The sequence below is a fragment of the Sturnus vulgaris genome, chromosome 5 (genome assembly GCF_052056855.1).
Source record: "Sturnus vulgaris isolate bStuVul1 chromosome 5, bStuVul1.hap1, whole genome shotgun sequence".
Lineage (NCBI taxonomy): Eukaryota > Metazoa > Chordata > Aves > Passeriformes > Sturnidae > Sturnus > Sturnus vulgaris.
The window spans coordinates 26,705,010-26,725,529 of NC_142247.1; the positions used below are offsets into that span (position 1 = coordinate 26,705,010).

A 20,520-nucleotide genomic window follows, 5' to 3' on the forward strand; every position below is an offset into this window, starting at 1 on the left:
CTTTCTTTCACTGAATTCTTGGTACATGTGTACATATTCTGTCTGTGTGCTTGAAGTGCACACTTATTTGGAGAGTACTGGGGAGGAAAAAAGGGAAGCCTTTACAGAAAAATGAAAATGTTTCTTTTCTTCAAATGTTTTTGATTGAGCATGGATATTTGTGTATGTAAGTGTATTAAGAGCATTTCAGTAGTTATACCAAAATTTACCCTAAACTATTCCTTCAAATAAGCTGGAAATCATCATCTTCAGTGCTGCAGCAATTGATAGATGTTTGCAATGCCAAAGATTGTTCATTATTACATTTCCTGTATATGTGCTACTGCCTATCGGAGTTATAACCCAACATCCAAGAGCATGAGAGTGTTGCTGCAGCTATTCACCTTCACATCCTAGAATTCTGCCCTGCTTCCGTCGGAGAGACACTGACAAAGAAATTTGGGCAGTGTGGAAAATCCTAGAATCCTTCCTATTAATACATATGTCCAATGGTTTCAAATAAATTTTTTCCTACTTTGTAGTTTTTTGCAGATTTATTACTGTGCTAAGGTCAGCAGTGAAAGCTACAAAATCACTTTATATTTTAAGTACTATGAAAGTTATTGCAACATTGTGTGCTGAAAAATTTTCAAATCCATTATTTAAGTGCTTACTGTAGATGGTTTTTTTGGCTTTCAAGACCATTATTTGGACTTTGCTGCCTAGGCTGCATGAATGATCTGCCAATTTGATTATTCATTTCAGTTTCTATTTTGCTAGTGACATGGAATTTTATTTCTTACTAATCTCATTTGCCCTTGGTATGACTTCTTGCCAGCATCAGTAATTGTACATTTTCTAAACTCAGTTGTGCTACATGACTCGGGCTAATGTTTTTAAAATCTAGGGTAGCAATCTTTTTTAACATATGACTCTGACCTAAAATTAAACCCTAGCATGTACATTTTATGATCACGTTAGTTTCTAAATTTAATTATAATCCTCAAGGAAATATGTACATTCTTAGTACATTCCCCCCCCCCCCATCTCCAGAGATTAAGAACAGTGCTGCTTAAAACTTAGCTTTAAACTAAGCTGAGTGGTCACCTAGTGTCTAGATTATTTCTCATTATTTTTACTTCTCTTTTTTTTGACACTACCCATTATTTTGAGTGTTAATTCTGGAAAATTTCAGCTGCAGGGTTTTTTCAAGATGTTCACATGCAATATACTGCTTCCACTGAGAAAAGTTTGCTCCCAGATGAAACGAGAACACTGTGGCTTTGGCCACAGAACATATCCAGAGGCAATAGGTAGTAACTGTTGGATTGAAAGAAACTTTTTACTTTCTGTGAATTTTGTGTGATTGTTGTTTCATTCTCCCTTGACTAGCAGCTGTTCATAGTTTGGCATTTCTCCCTGTCGTTTTAATGTGAAACCATTGAAAATTTACAGAGTTATCCACACTGCAATTTCAAACACATGTGCTCACTGCAGGGAGGGAGAAATGCACTGCAGTGGCTCACTGACAAGTGCAGCACAGTGAAATTCCCAGGAAGTGGTGAATGCAGGGAACAAAGTGTTCACTTAGCAGCATGAAATGAGAAAGTGAATCTGAAATTAATTCACAACAGTTAAGGTAACTTCAGCCACAATGTCAAAATCATGTAGGTGAGAAAGGTCTGAACAATTAAATGCTTCTGACTCCAGGAAAAGGTGATAATGTTTTGCAGATATTCCCCAATGAATTCACACTCACAGTCTTCAACTGTACCACACCACTCTGCCTTGGGAGCTCTGACAGCTTTGGTGCCCAGTACATAGAGTAGTAAAGAATGAGGGGATCCCAGACCAAGGAACAGTTAATTAAAATAATGAAAACTTAAAAAAAATAAAAACAATGAAATAATGGAGAGAAAATAGTGTTAAAACATCTTTAAAGAGTAAAAAAATTAGAAATAATAAAAATAAAATTAAATAGTAAAGATTTTAAATTGAAAACAATACTCTAAGAGGGAATACTAATTGAGTGGTATAGCACAAGTCATTTTATGACACTTCCCCCTGCTTTTCTGTGTATATTGGTTCTGGATAGGATGAGTATTTTAACCCTGCCAAATACAGAGACTTCCAGACCACATCCAACACATGTGATCAAATGCAGAGATGCTCAAATAAGGTAATCAAAAATTTAAGTCACTCCTGGAAAAGACACTGTATTTTCTTTTCAGCCAGGTGTAAAATTTCCTTTGTTGATATACCCTCTTTTCCTATGTCTCACGTGTGAGATAACTCGTATCATATCATATCATATCATATCATATCATATCATATCATATCATATCATATCCTGGCTCTGGGATCCTTGATCATCCTGCTGCTCTCATTTTTCAATACTCTTTGAAAAAACTTATGTATGGGGAAAATGGAGAGGACAGTCTCCCAGTGGAGCATGTTCTTATAGGAGATGAGGTACCAGTCTCACTGTAAGTTTGCAGGCACTAATATAATCTGTAAATATCACATGAGGCTCATCCCTTCCAGAGCTGGTGGGTGAAAGGTCAACAGTGTGCTACTGTCCACATTCTGATGGTATGTTTCAAATTTATCTAAATACAAGATAAACCTGAGATTTAGATCAACCAACTGACATGCAGGAGAAGAATCACTTGCAACTGCTTTTATGTGAAGAGGAAATAGTGTCTGTCATTCCAAATTAAATGTTCATCCCTGTGGCCCAGCAATTTCTGGAAAACCTGTCTTTTCAAGAGAGAATGAAGAGTCAGAATTATTTTGAGCCAATTATATTTTTCACAAGAATAAATATTTATAAATTTAACCTCTTGGCCAAAATCTGAAGGAGTACCTTTTCCCCAAATTATTCCTGCAGCATGAATTACTGTTTACCTGTCCTAAATGACCAGGTAGAGCTAAGTTGCTGTCAAGAGTATCTATGCAGTTCTGGTACACAAGAGCAGTATTATGGATATCTTTCAGTAAGATACTTTAAACTACACTGTGATAATAGATCATGCACAGAGGTAGGCAGCATGCAGCAGCTAACTTGTATTACTCATTCACTTGCAATCTTTTAAGCTGTACTGTAAAGTAATGCAAATGCAGGATACAGGCAGGAAATTCATGATGAGTGAACAAACATAGACCACACTTGCATGTGTAATTTGTACAAGAGAAAAAGAAGAAAGCTGTCTTGCTTTTAACTAGAAACAGTGTATGTAAAATGAGTCTGATGTTGGGCTGTGATCTGGTCATGTAGCCCTAGGAGCAGACATTTAGTTTGAACTTGGCATGATTTTTTGAGGGTTTTCTGCTTCTCATAGCTACACTAAACTAAGCCATCCAGAGTATTACTACTACTAAATGTACTTGATACATTATGCTTATAATTGTGTTCAAAGTTTTTAATTTATATATTATAAATTGGCTTCATTCAGTTTACTTGCAAAAGCAATTGATAGACAAAGTGAGTGGTAAAAATGTAGTAAATGGGAACTAACTACATAAGTCATGAAAATAGTATTCAGGCCTTTTATTTTATATATTTTGTATATTTATGGTAATTTTTAAAAAAGGCATGTATAAATGCCTTTAAATTTATTTAATTTTATAAATTTATAAATGCATATAAAAGCAATTAACTACTTTAAACCAATAGCATTCCTTACTGCCCTGGAAAGCAGGTCTCCTCACAGCTACTGCATGCAGAATGTGCTTCAGAAACTAGCTTCAGGTATTTTACAAGTAACAGCCAATCCATTTGGATTTTTGCCAGCACATTGATCTTTGCATCTCCCTGATAAAAAGGTGTCAGTGTAGTGCTGGTCCAGTTTTTGGAAGAATTCAAGTTGTGTGGACTTTTGCATTACATGCCTAATTAAAAATTTAAACTTTACCGCCATAAGTGTCAAGCTGTCACCAGGGCACCTCTAATTGCATTTGCTCTCTGCCTCAAGCAGAAGCTGACATTTCTGGTGCAACATCTGGCAGCAAAAACGCAGCTGGTGTATACAATAGGCAGTAGAAATATATAATAGGTGTTCTCTGGGGAAAACCCAAAAGGACAAGAAAAAAAAGCACAGTATAAGCTTAGCTGAGGTGTATGAACAAGTATCTACTAGTGGGTATACTCTGACTCTTAAGTTATGTTAACATGACCCTAGAAGTTATCTTTAGAAATCTTTTTCAGTAGTTGATGGAATATAATTACAGAATAATATTATTTCATGACTTTTTAAGTTTGCAAGCAGATGTAGGTAGGTTGCTGAAAAGCTAGTAATAGTTGTGTAAAGCAGTTTCTCTAAATGTGGCTGTAACTTCATGCTAATGGGGCAGGACACAGAAACATGTATTCAGTAAGATACTTATATTTAGCAGCAAGTTGGAGCCTGCCTTCAAGATGATGAGTGTTGAGAGAAATTACAGATGACAGAAAGAGCACGCAGAGTATCTCTGTGACTTTTAGCACATCCCTGAGTGTAAAGGAAAATAGGCTTATGACCATGTCAAAGTGAGGTAAAACTTGGAAATAAAGAACATGAAAAAGCCAAGAACTTCAAAGACTGAAACTTCTGAGCACTAACGGTGTTCAGAAAGTTACGATGTGAAAGAGATATTATAATCAACAGCTATTGCTTCTGAACTTAATCAAATACTATCATCTTTCTGGAAAAAAATTACATCTATTCCTTTTTGTTGTTGTTGTTAGTACTGCAGAGCCAAAACAGTTTTAAGAGACTGATCTACTTTTTTCTGGCTTGTGCGTCATCACTGCAATTGTCCATGAGATTCCTGTTACATAAACGTTTTTTTCTGATTGTGATTCATAGGTAGAAAAGAATTAAGCTGACTTCCAGACCCCAAGTGGCACTTGCAGACCTGAGTTAGAAACAGTGTTTTATAAACGTAGTTTATGTAATTTGGTTCTCTGAGTGGTGCACAATAAAATCTCAGTGCCTTTGTAGTTGATTCCAAGTTTATTTTTCAGTTATGATTCAGTTTATCCAGTTATTGAAAGCACAATGACTTTTTTGTAGTTTATTGCTTCTATGATGTTAATTTAATCAACCAGGCATACAGTTTAAACCAGAGTGCTTAGTCTATGGTCAATTGACTTTTTATAACTTGCCAGGAGAGTTTGTGTGGTAGACAGGAGCAAGCTGCAGGTTCAGCTGGAAAATCTTTTCCTGGCTGCTAGTTTTTATTTGGTGCTCATATCTTTTCTCTGTCATGTTGAGCTTACTCTGCACATATCAAAAGCACCCATCCACTAGAGAAAATGGTGGCTAAGAAAAGCTTCCACTACTGAAATTATATCAGCTGTCCTCTGAGCTTTTTGACTGAGAGGAAGACAGCTATGAACATGCCTATATGAGATATATACTAGTTAGCACTGGGAAAATGGTGAGAGTGGGGATTATCCCTGCTGTACATGCATGGTAGGTCAAGCAACCTGCAGGATGCCCCCTATGGCTAACAGGTTTCCTTTGGGCTAAACTGGCATTTGGACAAAACTAGCCTTTCTTGATCTTGAGAAGATGAGACCTTGTATTGGGTTTGCATGGCCAGGTTTTAGTGGTAAGTGGGACTACAGGAATGGCTTTTGTGAGAAGCTGTTAGAAGTTTCCCTTCCATTTATCAGAGCCAGTGCCACACAGCTCCAAAATGAAGCCACTGTTGGCCAAGACTGAGCCCGTGAACAACTATGGTAGCACCTCTGTGATAAAGTATTTAAAAAGAGGAAAAAGCCTGCTGCAGAACAGCAGCCAAAAGAGAGGAATGTGTGAGAGGAACAACTCTGCAGACACCATGGTCAGTAAGAAGGAAGGGGAGGAGATGCTCTAGCTGCTGGAGCTGAGATTCCCCTGCAGCCCATGGCATATTCCGTGGTGAGGCAGCTGTGCCTCTGCAGCCCATGGAGGTGCACAGGAGAGCAGATATGCACCTGTCACCTGTGGAGAACCCCAGAGTGCAGCAGGCTCCTGGAAGGACCTGTGGCCTCCTGGAGAGAAGAGCCCATGCTGGAGCATGTTTGTTGGTAGGACTTGTGACCTGTGCAAGAGACACACACGGAATAATCTGTCCCTGACAGACTGCATCCCATGAAAGAGACACATGCTGGAGAAGTTTGCAGAGAATGCAGCTTGTGGGAAGGACCCAGGTTTGAAAAGTTAATGGAGCACTGTCTCCTGTGGAAGGGATGTCACACTGGATCAAGGGAAGAGTGTGAGGGATCCTCCTCCTGAGGAGAAAGGAGTAGCAGAGACAACATGTAAAGAATCTACTGCAGTTCCCATTCCCTGTCCCTAAATACCACTGGGTAGGAGGAGGTAGAGAAAAATTGAAGTGTAGCTGGGCCTGGAAAGAGGGAAGGGTTGGAGGAAGGTATTTTAAGGTTTGGTTTTATTTCTCATTTTCCTATTCTAATTTTATTGATAATAAATTCAACTAATTTCTCCATGTGGAGTCTGTTTGACCCATGATGGTAACAGCTGGGTGATTTCACTTTGTCCTTATCCAGGTCTGTGAGCTTCCTCTTCTATTTTCTCCCCTGTCCTGATGGAAAAGGGAGTGATGGAGTGCCTTTAGTAGGTACCTGGCATGCAGCCAGGGTCAATCCATCACAGGTGTAGTTCAATGTTACTTCACTATTGTAAGCAGTAACAAAAATTCCATAGCTTTCATGGACTCTGGTAAGTTGTTTCAGTCTCTCACTTTCCTGATCTTATTATTCAATATGTAAATGTCTACAGCTAATGAATTTACAGTACAAATTATGCAGCCTGTAGGCTCATATTTTAATGAGCAGCATAACATATTATTATTAGCAGGTACAGTTTGTTATTTAATGTTTTAAGCACTGCGTCTGGTTGCATCCACAAATCATGGACAGGTACATCAACAGGACATAAACTATGCCTGCAAAAAGGGAACCAGACTGAAATTCAAACCTTAGAAATGAAAGTGTTTCCAGCTATTTAATTTTTAATATTGGGCTGTTCATTTCATCTCAATTCAGACTGGTCTTATCTAATGCACATAGCAAAAGGAGTCTCTTTTCAGCAGTGTTTTACAGACAAATGTGTTGGTACAAGGAGAACAATATCCTTTCCCACGGAGTTTTTCTGTTTTCAGCTGCCTGAACTTCTGAGGGAAAACTTTTAGATTTCAGTTCCTATGTCTACTGTACAGCACAATGGCAATTTAGAAGAAAATTTGGGGAGATAAATGAAAGTCTGGATAGATAGGGTCTGAACTCAAATTTCAAAATCTAGTTCTTCAAGATAAATTTCTTGATTATCTGGAGGAGCCCATAAATGAATACGTTTCTGAGTTGATAAGTGCCAGCCTTTAACAGGGCATCGTAAATCTAGTAGACTAAGCAAATGTTGTTCAAAATTTGATCCATTAAAAAAAAAAATATGGCTTTTTCAAGGAATAGAGAGGTAATATAGAAAATACATAGATAACTGAACAGGAATCTAAAAGCCCCTGACATACTTCTTTCAGGAACAGGTAAAGTTTCTTGTCAAAGAATTTACTGTGATCAAAATCCACAAATCAGAACGTCAAAAATCATGTGAAGGAAAGAAACCAGTCAGGCAATAGATTAAGAAAAAATTATCATGGTTATATATGAGATGTCCCCTATATGTCAAAAGTCATCTTTCCCTTTACAGTAACTGATCTTAAACTGCAATTATTTTTGAGGTGCTGTTTCACCTACCAGCAGCATCAGGAATAAGCATAATGCACAAGGCTAAAATCACTTAATGTGCAGTGAGAGTTTTCTTTGCCCAAATGCGACATGACTGGTTTGCTGCAACACTCCCTTATAGTAATGGCTTACTAAGCAAAAATCAAAAGTTGTCCCCAGGGAACAGAAAGAGTATATAGAAACCCAGCAGCAGGCTTTGTGTTCTCATTTTATGTTAATGATTTTGGTGTTGAACTTGTTTTGAGAAGACAGCACAGTGTTTACAGCATTGTGCATCTAAAACAAATGGTAATGATTGGTCTTGGGGACATTTACACCTTCCCCTAAAGGCTGAGGTGGTGTGGGGCTGCCCCCCTGGAAGCAGTGCCAAGAGGGAAGCATGAACCTGGAAGGGACAGCTCCCTTTCTCCCTGCTCTGGGCACAAGGACTCCAGGCCCTCTCATTGTGTGATTTTCTTTGTTATACGGGGTTAAGTCAGTGCCTTGGATTAACAGTATTTCAGTTGTGGCAACAGAACAAAATAGAGGTAGTCAATTACATCAGGGCTCAACTTTCTTGAAAAAGACCTTTCAGTTTATGGGTCTCTGGGCCCTAATGGAATGCAGAATTATCCACTGCATATTTACATATTTGTTTCTTGCTGTTTGAGTGGTAATGAAATGGTGTTGTAAATTAAGTTTAAAAAAGCCTGACCTGAGGGAAAAATGCTTCTGAGATAGCCACACTAACTGAAACTTCTGTCAGCCAGAAAGTCTTACCTGGTTTACAAAACTCTCTTCTATGCACAAATTATCTTTTATTTTCTTATCTGAAACCTCTTGAAAGAATCTGTATAAGTACATTTTAGAAAAACAATGTGAAAACCCTTTTGTTTCCTCTTGGAGATCTTCATGGTACTCTACTTACTATTCTTTTTAGGTACAGTTTGTTTTTGTTAATAGACTCTAATAGACCTTTCAATTTATAACAAGATTGATTCGCCATTCTTAAAATATAAGGACTTTGTGCTTACTTTTTTTGTCTAAAAGCCATCTCTTACACCTTTTTAAACTTCAAACATTTTCATAAACCATAAAGACTCCACAGTGAAAATGTAGGTAAGAGAAGAACAAAATGGAGACATGCATCTGGAAACCATGACTCTGTACTTTGTCTTGCAATTTGCAAAATTCATGGTTTTTTCCTCAAGAAATTTGTCTTTTCATATTTAGACTTCTGCGTCTTTTTGTGCCCTATAAGTTAGTAATCCATCCTGTGACCTTATTTCTGGAGAATCTGGAGAAGCTCCAGAGTGCTGGCAAGAAGACACATCTGAAGGTCAACTTTGTGAAGCAGAGCTCTCACCAGTGCTAGATCAGGATGGCTATGGCTTTTTTCTATAGAATTCTATAGATTTTCTATATATGGCCCTTCATCACCAGAGTTCTTGAAGTTGTACTGTGAGTGCTATTGCTATTGGAAACTGTGACTTTCTGAGACAAGATTGGATTAAACAAATGTCCTGAAACAGCAATTGAGAGGATAGAAGCTGTGATTTTTAGAACATTCCAGGTCAATGTTCTTGTGCAAATTTATGGATTTTATCATTAGCTTCAGAAATTCACAGGAGAGAAGAATTCAATAATGAAATACAGAAAGTACTGACCAAATTCAAGAGGCCTTTTAAAGTACAGAGGACACTGATGGGAGGCTTTGTTATTCAAAAGTCTGCATTTCCCTATGTCTTCTCTGAAGAATGAATAGGGCGGGATGGGAGAAATGGATGGCAGCCAAGGCCTTGTAAAATGCTCTGAATCAAATGGTGCTGCTGTGATGTGTCCCAGACAGCTGAGCAGTGCCCTATAGGCACCCATGAAGGTGCAGCTGGAGGAGGTAAGGTGTCTCTGCTACTGCAGGAGTTGATGTGGGTGGTGGGGAAGATGACAGGAGTCCAGGGAAAATAAGGTGGTTGTACTGCAGAGCCCCAAGAGGAAAATAAAAAGAAACCATATTGGCTGTAGCTGTTGACAATGTACATAATCTGACTAGGTTGCATCAGCTCATCTCATTCTGAGGAAAATAGAACAAATGAATTACACCTTGAAGGTGCCTGTTCCTCTCCATTGCAAACTTAGTTGCTCTGAATCACACCTGTGGTGTCTGCTCCTTGGGAGTAAGCCTTCAGGGAACTTCTCAGGATCAGTAGGCTTAGAGGCATGACAGTGCCAATGTTTTGATACAAATATAGTGGCCTGCCAGTATCCAGCAGGGGAAACTGGGTCAGATACCTGTCACACACCATATCTATGAGCTCCTCAAGATAAGCCTCTCTGTTTGCCCTCTGTCCAGGTGTTATCTATAGGTTTATATTAATAGATCTGTGGATTGCAAGATCATCCCCAGTACTGATGTAAGGTAAAGTATACAACTAATGGAATTGTGTGACAACTGAAAATTTCCATTCTAAAACCCCCAAACTATGGAATGGTTTAATGTTTCTGCAGTTTTTCCATTATTTGACATTTTTTGTTCTTTGATGTTTTGACTGGGAATTGATGGCTGCTTGCCATGCCTATTTACATTTCCATCTTGGGCTGGGTTTTCGTCTGTCTTATGAAAGGAAACACAATTAATGTCTCCTCCTAATGTATTATTCCAGTCAAAAGGCACAACACAAAAATTATTTGGGAAAGGTTAGCAGATCAGAGTTTTGGGAAAGCAGAGAATTTAGAATGATGGTGAGAAAGCATTGGGGGACACTAGAATCAAAATATGGAGGCATATCCACATCAAATCATGGCAGATAGGTAAGAAAAGCCCCTTCTCATTGAATAGCTCCCAATATAAACATGGGTGTAAAATCTCTTTGGAAATGCAACACAAGCCCTTAACATCTTGAAACAATTGTTTTGTAATTATGGAGAACGTCTTAACAAAATGCAGCAAAGGAGAAAGACAAGGAATTAATAATCAATGGTATAGATTAGACTCAGTAAAGAGTTTTAGCTGAGGAAAGAGAAATATTTTGAATATGTGAAAATATTTCATTTAAACAGATTCAGTATTAAATACCTGATATTAAAATGCTGAGCTGGTTGTTAGAAAGGCTATATTTACAAAAGAGAAAACAGATATAATCCAGTCAAATACCAAAACACGTTATTTTGTATGGACAGTTTTTTAAACTAAATCAAAGTGAAAATTTTCACGTGTTTCCTGACAAATTTTTAGAAACCTTGTCCAATTTCCTCCATTTTCATAGAATTTGTTCAGTTTGGTGTTGCAGCAAAACGCTTTTCTCTCTTAAATGACATCACAGCTGATCAATGGGATGTTCATACAGGACAAACCATGCCTTGCTAACAAAGCTTTTATATGCTATCTTCTTAATTAATTTCATAGATTACTTGTAGGGCATGAAGGATATTTTCCATTAGACAACATGTCACATAAAAGAAAACCTCATTTCCTAAACTCTGCATTCTTGATGCAGAAATGATCTAACAGAGGCTTTTGCAATCAGAGTCTCTGCACCAGCATTTTAATTCATGTAACTACAGAAAGGTGAAATTAGATCAACAACCTGGGACATAGTGCTGGGCTGAAATTTGGTTCAGGTCTCATCAGGATGTACATGAACATGAACAGATTAGATTCCTTATCCTGTGTTCAGAGATTATCACAGTCAGTTCCTAAAATTCCTAAAACTAAAATGAGAACGTGAATATGTGTCAGGTTTTCTTGAACACCTAGAATTTGTATTTTTTAAACAGTGCATATGCACCTCTCTGAACACCTGACAGACATTGTAACTCCACAGCAAAGAGCATTGTCAACAAAGTACAAACAACTATCAATATCCAAAAGCACTGAACTCTTTCATCGTGTTACTCTTGAGTTCCCAGCCTCTTGTAGATTGAGTTGTTTCAAGTGTCTGCCTCTAACAAAGGGGAGATATGTTTCTGGTGCCCTTAACAGCTAAATTTTGATCTTGAAGCCTATAAAAACTGAAGATCTCAGAAAACAATTTAAAGTAAAATAGTAGCATATTCCACAGTAAGTAAAGCACACAGATACCGTTGAAACTCTGAAGGATATTGGATGTGTTTGAAGAAATTTATGCTTTTAATACCACTTTTGCCTGAGTCCTCTGTGATTTTTATCAAATACCGTGTTATTGATTTTAGTATGGTGAAAGCAAAATATTTGTGTAAGGATGTGGACAAAGAGTTTAAGAACAATTTCTGCCTTCTTGACAGGGTTTATTAAAGTAATATCCACATAAGAGCATAAATATAGGGCTTCTCCTTTTATCCCAGGCTAAGAAATCTCAGCCACTCATACATCTCTTACAGCTCAACATGCCAAGTCCTAGAAATTATTGTGTAGTGTTAGATAGGATCTGACCTAAACCTCCTTTGCTGCAATTTAATACAGTTATTTCTTGCCTGATTGAGAAGAAAAATGGAGTGCAGTGCATTCTCTTCCTATAAGTAACTATTTGTTACTTATTTTCTAAATGTTACTGTAATCTCTGCTTACCATTTTCTTTGGTGTTTTGAATTCCATCTGTGTTTTGAACAATCTTTTTCCCTCCAGGTGAAGTTTCCCAAAACTCTTCATCATTCTTATTGTCCTGCTCTGATCGTCCTTTAATTAATCCATCTATTTCTTACTCAGGCTGTACTTTACCCCTGCTGAATAGCTATACAAAATAAAGGACTAGGGAATTTGAGTCCTGTATGCTCTTAATTTGATTTTTGATTTGTTTTGTTTTTCAATCTTCATGCATTTTACCTTAGTCTGGCTTCTGTTGCTGGCTTCTCTTCTTAATTCTAACAGCGATTATTTTGTGTGTTCATGTTTTCTGCATTTAACTCTCAGCCACCTCTCTATCTTGTGTGCTACAAGAATGTGTTTGTCAGACATTAGAGTGTAACATGAGAAACCATTTACCTAAGCACAGAGCACAGTTTCTCCTTCTCCCATTTTCCTTTGCTCTTCATTATGCATTAAAAATATTCATACGTTAGATAAGTGAATCACTTTAGGCACTTGGTGACATTTCCAACATTAGACTTTCTATTTTCTTGTCAGTGCTGCTGCCACTGCACTTTCCACCAACGATGCACAGTGGTGATGATTGCTCAATTGTTACCCAGAGCTCTTTCCTTATTAGTATTTTGATATTTTCCTGTTAACCTTTCATGCTTTAAAGGGGAGATGGCATCTGTGTTAGATGAGCTCTTCTCTAACTTGAAATATGCCAGAAAAAAAGATATTTTAAAGCTTTCAGTTTTCTCCCATTTTGTGCTTAAATACCATCTGGACAAAGCAAGAATCCTCACATTCTTGTTCCCTTGGTAGTTCGGGAAATTCAGTATGTGTATATTTTATACCAGGTTCCTCTAGTTCGAAAGTTAGGTTGACTTGTTACTTTTTCAAACTGAAGTTTTAAAACATAGAGATCGCTAATTTGGTGTGCTCCAGAGGCTGCCATTGGCAGAGATGTGACATTGGAGCTGCCTCCATCGTGCATCACACACAGGCAGAGTGATGGGCAGGATTAGCTGCCTTCTGTGCTGGTGAGAGGAGCCTGGTAAGAGAAATGTGACTTTGATTAGGAGATAAGCAAGATGCAGATGGGATTCTGGGGGAGGAAACAAATATATCACTGAGAGAAGTATTTGTCAGTTGTGTTTCTGGATATGAGTGTGTAAGGCACAGAAGGGGGGGGTTCTTTGAAATATTGTGCTGCAGAAATCAGTTAATTTTTGTAATTTTGTAATCCTTCCTTTTTTTTAAAGAGCAGTAAGGCAATTGTGCACAGTAAGGCAATAAAATTATTTTAGAAAAGAAATTCACCAGCTGTGCTACTGTCATAATAATTCAATTCAAAGCTTTCAGTCCCTAGTACCATGAACTAGGAGAGGTATGTGCCATATAATTTTAATACCATTTCTTCCCTAACCAATGCACCACTCTTCTCTGACATTCAGAAGAGGTTATGCATGATGGTGCATGTGTGCTTGTACAGCACAAGCAATTATAGTGACTCTGCAAAGAACATTTCTACACTGCATTTCTTGGACATGCAGGATGTTGTATTTTAAATATTTGACAGGAACAACAGCCTGCAGTGTATGTGCAATTATAATACCCTAAGAGGTGGTTTGTTGAGATAGTGTTCTGCAATTTGCAAAATTTTCCCTGCTCTCTTGCATTGTAACACTAATGGAATTTCCCTCCAATTTTAAAATATCTTTTATAATATTCATTGGGCCCAAAATGCTGTGCTTTTTAAGAAAATTACTTTCAAAAAATGATTATTAGCTATAGCGCCTTTAATGAATGAGCCATATTGATTTATTTCAAAAATTATCCAATAGAATTATAAATTTCCTGTCAGGCAATCTTTGTAATAGAAGCAAATATCTGTAATAGTGCATCTATCTATAAAGAGCTTGAAAAACTGGAATTATTAAGTGAAGTGAGGTCTTAATTTTATTTCCATGTTACATTTTTACACTTCCCTGTAGAAGAGAATGAAATGCTGTAAGCATACTCGTTACAGAAGTACAGTAGACGAGAATTTCAATTCTACTCCAAAATTTTTCACTGAATAACACCACAGAGTTAAAGCTCATTACTTCTGTTTCCCTTTTGGATTGTGAATTCTCTGCTGCACCTCTAAGAGGCACAACCCTTATTAAAAAAAAAGGCAAAACGCAAAAATAAAAAATCTAGAAATATTTATCTGTCAATGGATAAAAAAGACATTTGTACTTTCCTAAGCTGAACAAGATGCCTTTTGTAAGCTGAGGGCTTCTTAAAGACAATAATATTTTTTTTATCTCTAGGGAAGGACAGTATTTTTTATTAAGCAAAGAATCTTCACTATGGCAGTCTCCATGGTATAAGTGAATTTGGAAAGGGGGATTCTTTGCCAGTATGTGTTATTTGTGGCCTTCATTTCACAGCATCATAGGGATCTCAAAACCCAAATTTTTTCTGCAAATTTGAGGATTAGTACCACAACTTTGCAATATCAGATCAAAGCAAATCAGATCAAAACAGATGTTAACTCATGTGATAGTGATCTTGTCTTTCCAGAATAAGAGGACTTGTTTGTTTTCTGCAACTCCTCTCATTAAATCTGCATGTCAGAGCTCCAAACTAGGAGAGAAAATCCTCTCTGTGCTCTATTACATTTATCTGAACCATTAAGAAACTGAGCTCCATCTGGTGCTGCTCTGCTCTTGTGTCATACAGGAGGTGTTTTCATCCAGCACCTTATGTCAGTAGGCACACTGGGAACAGAAATAATTGATCAATAGCAGAGTTCATGTTTAGGTGTCTGCCTTGACAGTTCATTGTGCCACGTATGGGCATTGCTTTACCACAATAAATTAGAACAGTCCGAAGCAAATTTGCAATTTGCCCTTGTCACACATCGACCTTGTTTCATTTACCATGTGTGTAACAAATGAGGGGATTTGTACACAGATGCACAAAGGACCCAGAGCTTTGTCTTCTTAGTTCAGAGACATTATGTATTTCAATTTCGTCTTGTCTCCAGTTAGATTCTAATTACTCTATCTTTGCTTAAGAAAGTGAGCTTTTTGTTGTGTCTCTGATGTGTGGGTTTTTAACACCAGATGATCTGGTTACATTCTGAGGTCAAATTACTTTGAGCTTAGCTGAACAGACAGGTGAAAAATCATGTACACCATCAATTACTAGAAATTTCTACTCTGCACTAAACCATGAGATTTCTTTTTATGATCAACATGAAACTGTGGCCTGCTGAAGACAATATGTTAAGATGGATTTGCCCTCATCTCTTGGGGTTTTTTATTTAATTTTTTGTGGGAAGTCTTATACAGTCGGAGCACAGTTTGGGATTTAAAAGAATAATCTATCTAATTATTTTAACCTGAATTGTGAACTGAATGGTGGTAACCAAGCCTATTCTCAACATCATATTTTGCTTTGGAAAGAACTTCCCTTTTGTGTAGTGATGGTGGAGTATCTGAAGAGATGGCTGCTCTACCATATGCTTTGGCATATTTATGAAACAACTTTCCTCATAAAATTTTGTTTGCATCCTTTTAGTGTATCAGGTCTCTTGGGTACCTTAGTAAGACTACAGAATGCAGTTGCTCAGAATTTCACTTTGTCTATCTTATTAAAGAAATATAACAACTGTATAACAGCGTACAAGGGGGAAGAAGAAAGGAAAAATGGCTTGCTCATGTTTCTGCTTTTAAATGAGAAAGGCAGGAAAGTTTTGCAGCAATGATTTGAACAATGTGAAATGGATTTTTAGAAGATCCCTCTTTCAACTCTTTCTAATTCTAATAATCCTTGCAGTAAGATTAGTAAGGCACAGAAAACTGAGATATTTGTCAAATGAACAAGCATTTGAGTCACCCAGACTAGCAGAGTTTATGGGTAACTGTAACTGGTAGAGTTGTGAGTAATTCACATTCTTCACATGCATCTTTCCCCCTCATTTAACTGCATCTTGGTTTTTCTTAGGTGCTTTCTCTTCCCTGGAAAATGAGAAGCTGCATTAAGTCTGAGAAGGAGCAGTCAGAGTGTGCTTCTATGACTTTCCTGCAGAGCAGAGGCATATGTGTGTCCTGCACAGCCAGGAATGGTGCAGAAACTCGCCCAGGTGCAGCCAGTCGATGTAGTTATTCTAGTCATGCCAGCACCTGAGATAAAAGTCTGTGCTAACAAGAATATGCATCACCCCACTGCTTCCCCTACAGCATGGGCTAACACCTCTGCCTGCAATGACTCATGTGGTGGGTGTGCAGCTGGCTTGATGAACGTGTGGCTTGTGTCATGTGGACTGAATTGACAGTGACCTTAAGAGTATTCTCTTCCTCAGCTGTGCTCTTGTTGAGCTCATGCATGTCTCCCTTTAGAAAGAATTCTGAGTGGCACCATCAAATACAGAGGTGTATAGAGAGCTGCAGGGCAGTTCACTGCATCCTGGAAAGTGTGGGTGCTGAAAAGACCTTGGAGTCCAGATGGATAGTCATATATGTATTTCTTGTCTTCCTTGATCGTTTGAGCTGAGAAACCAGGCTCTGAAGAGGGAGCTGAACAGACAAAGAGCTTCACACAGCTGGAGCACGGGCAGGTGCTCAGAGCCTGGGCTGCTGCCAACACTTCTACACCCACGTGGAAGTTCAGCTGTGACCTTTCTGTCCAGAGATACTCTGGTGCCCAGAAAGGTTGCAAGGTCTCCCGCCACAGAGGTATCCAAGATGCCACAAACCACAGTTGGACCTGCTTAGAGCAGGAGATTTGACTAGATGAACTATATTATTCTATGATGCAATAAGCAGCTTATTCAGTTTTCTCTAGGTTATTTGTATGAAAAAGCTATCGTAAGCCTGCCTGAATTTTTTGTGTGTTTGATTAATTATCGTGTTTGTGAAATTAACTGTTGGACAAAAAATAAATTGCCTTTTTCTTTACCAAAGCAATGTTTTTCCAATAAGCTCTAAAAGCAAACATGAATATTTAATGGACGATTCATTAAATGTAAGTATTCTCCACTTCAAAAAATTATTAATGAGAAATAAATCCATACTGTAAAAACATCGGCTTTATGTTTTACTCTTGGGATAAATCAAAAAGGAAGCTGCCTTATAAAACGTAGTTCAATTGTGTGATGTATTTTTAATGGCCTGTGATGTCAAAAGTAAAACAATACACTTAAGAGACCTTTCTTTGGCCCATAGAATAGTCAAAAAGGTTTGATGATGTCAGCTATCACTGCATAAAATATTAACCTTTTTAATCTAGCATCTGAGCCCATAACTGATGTTTCATGTAAAGAGACAATGTCAAATACTGTTTTGATAAGTAAAAATGAATTATTCTGCCCAGAGATTTTAGCTATCTGCATTTTTAAATCTGCAAATAATGATTTCACAAGTTTATAGTAATTTTCCAGTCCAGAGGAATTAAAAGATATTTGTCAGATAAAATCCATAATATTGGTTATTTTGTCACAGAGATCTTACCCAGATGGGTTTAACCTGTATTCATCCAGTATTTGCTGATGGAATTATCAAGATATGTTTTATCATTACCTCACAGTCATATCAACCTTTTCCATTAAGATGGTCATGCTGCAGGTATTTCTAATCCTTTTCTCTCAGAAGGGCAGTCCAAGTCAGAGGATATAGTTTGCATGGTTGATTCACTACATCTAAGTTACCTTGTAAGATCCATTCTGCAGATTTAGATGACATTTGTTGGAATTAAACACTTCCTTCTGATGTAGTTTCTTATCTGGAAGGAATTTGTATTTCTCTACTGCAGATTGTGAGCTCATCATTGAACAGTAAATTTTTGAACAGTGAGATAGTATTTGCATTTTACTTCTACTCAAGTAATCTACCCTGTTCTTGAAGCTGTCCTCCCACCCACATATTTTTGTTTACGTAGAAGGACATTGCAAGCATTTTCCCTTGTTCTGTTCCAGAACTGAGATCCTGTCAAATGGTGCCAGAAATTAGGGACTGTAACAATGACACCTGCTCTGAGCTGGATTAGATGACACATTGCCTGAATGCTGGCAGGAAGCAGCCACCTGCCTGCATTGCTAACTCCACTGGAGCAGAACCTCTGCAAGTACTTTGCAAAATAAAAACAAAGTTTTACTTCCTCATCACATTTGTCATGAGATTTCACCAAAAAATCATTCTAAGTTGTAATCATGTGCCTCTGATTTCTTACATCAAGTTATTCTATGTTTCACATGTCAGTGTCCTCAGGTCAAAATTGCTTTTATCAGAGGCTTCCTATTTTTTACATAGGGCTATATTTTTAATTCCTATTTTCATCCTTATTTCTTTTGCCCTACAGTTTCTTGCAAGTCAAAGGCTTGTTAATATCCTAATTAAAATGCAAAAAAAATAGATTCCCCTTTTTCACCAAACTCGTGCTTTGATTGAAAGTATGTGTGTGAAAGATATTGGCCCTGTTACTCATTAGGTTCCTCAGAAGCATGAAGCTGGAGGCTAATGTTTGTGAGTATGCAGTATTTTCCCTGCAACCAGACATCTACTGACAGTATCTAAATAATTGCCCAATGGTAATCTATGCACTGGAAAAGTATTGGCAGAATATACCTTCTGTTTTTCCAGCTCTATGCAATTACCCACTTGAATTTACATTTACTTTGGTTTTGAAGAGGAAGAACAGTTTGATCAACTAAAATTTGGTAGGGTTTGTTTTTCCACTTAATTCACTCCACATGGCAAATCAATCTGTGCTGTTAAGTCATTCTCAAAAACAGTGGAACATGTAGTAGTTACTATTTACTACTCTGCACTCAGACATCATAAAGACCTAGATTAAAGAGAGAATTGTTACTAGAGGAAATATGTTGATTTTGTCTCCTTTTCTGTTTTTCCCTCCATTATGGTCTTATTAGAAATTAGCTAGATTTGCCAAAATGTAAAGAACTGTTTCTGTCCTGGCTTTTTAACTTACCTTGTGGGATCTTCCTAAAGTAGGTGACATTAATTCTGGTTGTTGAATCTGTTTCAAAATCTTACTTATCTCATATTACTTTTATAAGGAAGCTTTTAAAGGTGAAGAGGAACTCAGCCTTGAGAAATTTTCTCTTAAATGATGATAGGGAAAACACCTTAATGGTAAATTCTGACTTCTTTTCACCCCATTGTTTTGCATACATGAATGAAAACTTGTCTAGTGGCCTCAAGGCAAATAGACAATGGCACCATTCAATTGGAGACACTGTAATTTTTATCCTTCTTCAAGGTTATATGCTGTGAATAGATTTTCTCAACTTCCTTAACTTTTAGACTCGAGAAATACTTATATCAAGTTGAGTACCTACAGCTGCTTTTGTCTTAAAATGGCTTGAAAATATTATTGATAATGAACTAAAATTAGCAAGGAGGAGGAGAATGTTTAAGAGGATATTTGACAAAAGATGCTAATCTTCAGCCTTGATCCTGGAAGACAGCCTGCAAATACAGCAAAATATGGGCTTTTCAAGAGACATTCCATGTCAGCCTAACTCTGCTTCTATTCAGACTAGCAATGATAAGTTCAGACTGAGCAGAGTCAGGACAATAGCAAACACATATATATTTAAATCCTGCCACAGAAAGACATTAGAATGCTTGCAGGAATACATGGAAGTTTAATAGCCAGGAATTAACCAGCAGTTAGCATCACTCTGTACCTGCTTTAGAAGGAGAGCACAGCCTGACCTTTACAAGCTTTTCTATACCTAATTGATGACTGTAACTCACCACAGCAGGTGTTTCTGCTTTTGGAGTTACATAAATGCCCCATGCTTTAGTCTCTTTCACTCCTTACATAGTGATACTGGAGAAAAAAATGTGGCTTTGCTTTTAAATGTGTTTTCTGTTGATTGGATTTCTTTGGGAAATAACAGTGTCTTTATAAATTTAATGGTAAAATAGAACGGTAGCCTTGCCAGAAGGGGAAGTCTATAATATGTGGATCTATAGTACTGCCTGTATTCTAGGGCTGGCAGCAATGATATAGTCCTAATGTTGTTTGTCAGTGAAGCCAAAATGTATATTGACTATCTGTAACCCAGACTCTGGTAAACTGAATTCTACCATGCAAACCTATTTTGAAGATAAGGTCAATTAAACTAAATATACCTTGCTACTGCTTCTCAATGAGAATAACCTTTAAATACAGTTCTTGTAGTAAATAAGGGTGTTTTTAAAGGAAAACAGGTCTAGAAAGTGGTAATTTTAAGCCAACATTTCTCTAGAGAAGAGAGCAGTTC

General features: G+C 37.5%; 1 protein-coding gene across 5 annotated transcripts in view; it reads left to right on the forward strand.

Moving 5' to 3' along the window:
• ANO4 (anoctamin 4) overlaps positions 1-20,520 on the forward strand; it is a 173,358-nt gene that overhangs the window by 81,624 nt on the left and 71,214 nt on the right. The gene's annotated exons all lie outside the window — the stretch shown is intronic.